A 7,273-nucleotide genomic window follows, 5' to 3' on the forward strand; every position below is an offset into this window, starting at 1 on the left:
AGAAAGAAAAATCCTGCTAAAACCCACTCAGAAATGATAGAGTGGAAAGTAATTTGTTACTAACATTTGATTTTGAAGTAAAAAAATTTCCAAGTTCAAAACTATTTAGTGTATATTTTACATATTACTCACACAACAAAATACTTAAACTACTGGCAAAAAATTTCAGTAATATTTTGCAGAAATGTTTAGCCTCAGATTATATGCATTATATATTATTTATATATGATTTATGTTGAGTAAAGTTACACGAGATATGACGATTTAGTTAGTTTTTGCCACATAGATATCATATGGGATACACTTAAGTATACATTTGGTGTTATAAATTTATGTACATTTTCTCTATAAATAACCAATCAGTTGCTTCAACTTGTATACTTACTTTATTAAGTACTTGCTTGTTACCAAACTATATTTGGGTAAATTTAGTTCCAAACAAAAGAAAAACATTTTTGTTTTTTTTTATGTGTAACTGTCCAGTAATAATATAGTACCTGCTCCCAAATAGAAGAAGGTATTCTTCTAAAATAAAAGCCATTGGACCTTAGGTTTGGATTTTGAAAAAAATTTCTTTTCAACTTTTCTCTGCATTCAAAAACTGTATAGTGAATGATAAGGTTACATTCTCCTCCATGTAGCATCCTTTTCAACTGTACTCTAGTGGTACGTTCACGAGGTTCACAATGTTGTCATGCTAGTTAGATCTGAGACTTAGAAATTGGCCATTTTAAAATTCACTTATCTCTTTTGTCACAGTTATGAGATTGCTGGCATTGTTTGCTTTCAGCATGTGTTTGTATTTCTATTAGCATTTTTTTCCAGGGCTATTTGGTCAAATTTTAGCAGATCAGGAAGGAGAGGGCCAGCCAAATAGCTCAGCGGACTAAAACACCTGCAAGCAGGCACAGGGGCCAGGGTTCAATCCCCTGGCCTGCTGTGCTGGCCCTATCACCGGGGCGCACTGAGGTGGCAATTGAGACTGGGCATGGTGGCACGTGCCTGTAATCTCAGCTCTTGGGAGGCTGTAAACAGGTGGATAGAGTCCAATCCAATATTGAGACCCTGAACATCATGTAGGCCCTTCCATAAAATACAGGAAAAAAAAAAGATGGAGAGAAGGACATTAACACTGAGTCTGAGTCACTAATTTCCATAGTTGACTTTTTCTCTCTTACTGATAGAACACTCAAAAAAGCTTCAAATCTTCCTTAGCACCTTTAAATGCCTGTAAATGTCCAATTTCAAGCATTGTAGAACATTTTTGCAAATGTTCTTTGTAATATGGCCCACTTGCATCTTTATGCGTGTCATAATCTGTATATGTCATTGATGTCTTGTCTAGTTCTGCTCATCTAGAGTAACTGGCATTTATATCAATCAACTTTGGCTTGATAGGGTAACTTAAAATTTTAACCTGCATTCTATGCTAAGAATAGCAGGTCTTATTCTGTTGTAGACATTTGGTGCTCATCTCTTGTAATATTTGCTGAATTAATTTAATGAGAATATTGTGTTGAAGTATCTTATACCTGATTAGACCCAACTTGATAAAGTTGTTTAATTTGCTTGTTTACTAAGGATTCATTAGAAGATGGTTTTGAGAAATGATTTGTACTTGCAAAATTATTAAAATTGAGGCTGAATAATTGACACTGTCCTCTTGCTATTATGTGAAGCATAATTGCAAATATATAATAACATGATTATTTAGTTTAAGTACAAGCAATCTTTTGACCAAATGCAATGAAAGTTTACTTTTTGGTTGATGAGTTAAGCACATTGATTATTGTGCTCTAATAAGCATCAAAGCAGTGTGGTGTTACTCAATATATTTTACTAATAATTAAATATGGACTCCCATCTCACCGAAATGGCCTCACAGATGCATAAGAGTTACACCACATGAATTAGCCTGCAACATGATTATGTGATTATGATTGCATTATTCAACAAATACTCATGAGAGAATTATAAATTGTTTTGTTTTCTTTTGTTAATATTTATTTCTCTTGGGAAAAACTATTTTTAAAATCCTGAGCCTTAGTATGGAGATGGGAAGGATATTTTCTCATGACATGTGCATATGCTAGTGTTTGGTGGGGTGGGGCAGTCATGGCCATGAAACTAAGGAGTGAAGCATGACCGTGGAGGTCAGATTGTTAGGCATTAAAGTTCTATTACAAAATTTATCATTGCTACACGATCCTTTTATCAACAGCTAAACTCGCCATTATTTCTTCTGATACTTTATCACTTATAGTTATTAAAATCTGAGAATTTTGACAATGAAATGTAAGAGCTGCAATTTTTGAATTTTCAAAATTCATATGAAAAAATAAATAGCGTATGACTTAGAAAATCATCTGTAAAGATCAAAAGGCAATAGAAAAGTGCTCTGCAAAGAAGTGCATTTGGATCAAAAGAAAGAATGTGGATTCAGGATTATTTTTAATAAAGCTGATTTATTTTAAATTTGTAAAGAATGTCATGCCAGTATAACACACTGCTCTCGCTTAGCACAGTTTGTATTTGAATATAATTGGTTATGTACCCCGGCTAATTGTAAAATTGTTTGTATTTACTGGCCTTCACTATTTTTCTCTCAGTCTACTTTTCTCTCCTTCCCTCTCTCTCTCCATCTCATTTCATGCTCTTTTAACCTAATAGATTCTTCTCTCTCAGAGAATATTTAAGAATTTAGGGAATGTCTTTCAGTCTTATACAATTTTGTATGACTATTGAAATAATTTCATGCAAGAAGCTTGTAGGTTTGGGTTCATAGGATTTTAGTAAAAATTTTCTGTCTTGTGAAACATATTTGGAAAAAAAAAGAAATTTAGTAATAATAACTTCTAATCTGAAATTTAGTTTTAAAATATTCAATTTTAAAAACAGTTGATGGGCTGGGGAGATGGCTTGGTGGTCTAAGTGCCTAGCTGGCAAATGCAAGGAACCAGGTTTGATCCCTGGTACTGCATGCCTTGCTGGCCCATCACCAAGCTGGTCACTGAAATTGGGCATGGTGGTGCACGCCAGTAATCCCAGAGCTGTGGGGGGCTGAGACAGTAGGATCACTATGAGTTTGAGCTGCTTAGCAAGACACTGTACTAAAGAATAAATAAAAGATTTAAAAAGGCAATACTTAGAGATAGCACAATAATTCTGATTATCCTTCTACCTTTCACACTGCTATGTACATATTGACAAATGTTTCTTTAAATGTCAGGTTATCTGACTTCTAGCATCTTTCCTATAGTATTCTACATTTGTATTGTGATTTAGGTTTGTACTTTATTACAAAAAATCATAACATTTAGATTTTCCTTTTTATTATGATATTAGTTTTTCACTGTTAAGCTTATTGGTGAAATTTAGTTACACATAATGACCAAGTTCATCATAGAGCATTTGTACCTTACAAGATATATCTTGATTCCTCTTTTTTTCCCATTCCTCTTCCTCCATTCAACCCTTCTTCCCTTCAGTTACAGAAGCTTTGTTTTCATTTTAGATTTTTTCTCATGTTTTCTTTTCCCTTTCTTCCTGTTTCCCTCCCTCCAAGTTGTTTTTTTTTCTTTGAATAATTTTTTTCCTATTTCACAAAACCTAATGCACTCTTTTTTATCATTACTAGGGATCAAGATTGGACCTTGCACTTGTCCACCTGGCACTTATGCCACTGAGCTGTATCCCTGGCCCCACATTTTGTTTTTTATATATACTTTCCTTTCCTCACACCAGACATACAATATGATAGTGGTACATATTTGTCTGATATATTTCACTGAAAAGTATGATTATTAGCTACAAATGTGTCATTTATCCCTTTTTATGGCTGAGTATTACTTTATTATATTAAAAAAAAACCTAACATTATTTTTACCTATTCATCACTTGATGGGCATTTGATTTTTCCCCCAATATTTAGCTAATACAAATTGTGCTGCTATAAATATGATTGCTTATCACGCATTACTGTGGTATGATGATTTTAATTCTTTTGGGAAGATATCAAGTAGGAGAATAAGGAGGCTGAACGGGACCTCTAATGCTAGTTTCAGAAGCATCACTACACTGATTTCCACAGTGTTTGCACCAGCCTACATTCCCTCCAACCAACAGTTCTACTTTTCACACAGTCCCTCCAGCATCTGTTATTGGTTAATTTCTTGAAGATAGTCATTCATTTTTGGAGTTGGAATCTCCACATTGTTTTAATTTGCATCTCTTGAAAGACTATTGATGTTCTATGATTTTTCATAAATGTATTTTCCATTTCTACTTCATTTGAGAAGTGGCTATTCATTTCAGATACCCATTTTTGGATTGGTCTTTAAATTTTTTGGGGGGAGGGTACTGAATTTTTACAATTCTTTATATGCTCTAAATAGAAATTCTTTGCCTTGAACAATTGAACTTGAAAAAAAAAATTTCCCACTATGTGGGTAGTATTTTCACTCTGTTGGTAATTTCTTTTTTCACGCAAAAAGTCTTGCTAAGATCAGATCCAAGTTGTTAATTCTTGATAGTACTTCCCATGCAGTCAGATTTTGTTCTTGGATCCTTTGTCTTTTCCTACGTCTTCAATAGTTCTACCTCATCTTACAGAGGATTTAATGTTTCTGTCTTAATATTTATGTCTTTGGGCTAGTTTTATTTTAGTTTAGTGCATGGTGAATGATATGGGTCTAGTTTTAGTTTTTGGCATGTAGAAAGTCAGCTTTTCCACCACCATTTATTAAAGAGGATGTCTTTTTTCTGGTGAATGTGTTTCGCTTCTTTGTCGAAGGTAAGGTGGCTGAGTGTTTTTGGATTTCTTAATCTTCTAACCTGTTCCATTGATCCTTGGGCCTGATTTTTTTTCCATTACCACGCTGTTTCTTTCACAGAAGTGTTATGCTATAATTTCAAATAAAGGTTGTGATTCATCATGCCTTCACTTTGTTACATAAAATTGTTTTTGTGATTTGAGGTCTTTTCTGGTTCCCAGTGAATTTTATGATTGATTTCTCTAGTTCTGTGAGATGTGCCAATAGTATATTTTGATTGGGATTGCTTTAAATTTGCATAAAAGTTTAGAAATATGCCTATTTTCACTATGTTGATTCTTCTTCCACAAGAGCAATGGATATCTTTGCATTTTCTAGTATTCAATCTATCTTCTTTTTTTAGAGTATTGTAATTTTCAATGTAGAGATCTTTTCCTTCCTTTGTTAGATTGGTTCCTAAGTATATTTTTTTAATGCAAGTATAAAGGATATTGTTTCCTTAATGCTTTCTCAGTGAAATTGTTATTTGTATACTGTTGTGCTACTGATTTTTGAGTGTACACTTTGTATTGAGCTGAATGTGACTAAATTAGGTTATTAAATCTAGAAGTCTTTCTGTTGAGTTTTAGGGATCTTCTATATAGAGTATGATGTCATCAATAGTTGGTTTAACTTCTTCCCTTCCTATCCTCATTTTTTTTTCTGGTGTAATTGCTTTGGTCAATGTTTCCAAGAACTATATTGAATAAGAGTGTTCCTGATTTTGGAATGAAAGCTTTCAGTATGATGTTGGCTATTGCTTTGTCCTAGGTAGTTTTTATCAGATTGAGATAAATACCATATATTTCAATTTTCTGTAGAGTTTTTATCATTAATGAATGTTGAGCTTTGCAAATAATTTTTCTGCATTTATTGAGATTATATGTGATTTTTGTTTTGGCTATGTTGATACAGTGAATTATACATATTTAATAACAGCAGTGGAACCACCCTGGCATATTTATTCATTTATTTATTTACTTATTTATTTTGTGGAAGCAGAGATTGAACTCAGGCCTTTGTATTTCCCATGTAAGCGCTTATTCTATTGAGCCATCTCCCCGGCCGATCCTTGCATCTTTGAGATGAAGCCTCCTTGGTCATCTTCCTAATAATTTGCTGTATTGTTTGCCAGTATCTTCTTGAGAATTTTGGCATCTGTGTTTCTTAGGGAGACTAACCAGTAATTCTCTATTTGGTTGTTTCTTTCTCTGTTTTTGTTGTGAAGGTAAACTTGCTTCCAGGAATGACTTTGAGAATAGTACTTCCTTTCCAATTTTACTAAAGGGGTTGAGGAGTAATGGCATGAGAACTTCTCTAAATTTCACCAAGTATAAAGTTTGTTCAAGGGAAGAAATGATAAAATAAAAGTGCATGAAACTAAGAAAACAATACAAAGAATCAATGCACCAAATACTTGGTTCTTTGAAAGATTAAATATAATTCATAAACCTTTAGTCAGACTCATCAAAATAAAAGGAAAGACTCAAATTTATGCTTTTAGGTATGAACACCATGAACTGACAATGAATCCTATAGAAATTCAGAAGATCAGTAGCACATTTTGAAAACACAGATACTTATGAATTACCAAAGTTCAACCAAGAAGATGTAAAAATTCTAAATAACTCAAAATCAGTCAATGGAATTGAAAGTGTAACTAAAATTTATCAAGAAAGAAAATCTCAGCTCCTTATGTATTTTCTTTTTCTTAGAGTTTATTATAATTCCTACACAACTGAAGTCCAGTGGAACAAATTTCTTCTAACAACTTAAGCCCCTCCTATGTATTGGGGGATAAAAGTTTTCATGAAGTAAAACTGAAATGAAGAAAGACTTTAAGCACCTTTTAAATGTTATTTTTTAAAAATTTCCATACTAAAACTTTTGCACATCCTCAAATTTGAGGTTTCACATTCATGAAATGATCATAAAACTTGGGCTTGATGATTGCCCTTGTCATATGGGCCTAAGTTCAATTACCAAGCAGAACAACAGGAACAACAACAAAATCAGATGCACAAGACACTCATACCTTAGAGGTCACTGCACATCTTTGAAAATAAAATTACACTGCTATTAACTCCTCTACTGAACTACAGCAAGATGGGTACAGGATATGAACCCTAATTTGAATCTCAGTATGATGTTATTAGTCAGGCATGGTGATGCACACTGTAATCCCAACATTCAGGAGACTGAGGCAGGGAGATTATTCTGTGTTCAAGGCCAGCCTGAACTATGTAGTGAGACCCTATATCAAGAGAGCAAATTTGATATCGAATGTTGCAGGGAAGGTATGTCATGATTTCCTGTGAATATTCTGCAAAAAATGTCATACTGTTCTAAAAGTTGTATATATTAGAAATCAATCAACTTAACTCATCTTCCTCAAATTACCTCTCACCTATTAGTTTCTTAAATTTTCAATGAGTGTTTATTTATTTTATTTATTTAGTTTT

Source organism: Octodon degus, unplaced genomic scaffold (assembly GCF_000260255.1).
Source record: "Octodon degus isolate 3935 unplaced genomic scaffold, OctDeg1.0 scaffold00025, whole genome shotgun sequence".
In the NCBI taxonomy this organism is placed as follows: Eukaryota; Metazoa; Chordata; class Mammalia; order Rodentia; family Octodontidae; genus Octodon; species Octodon degus.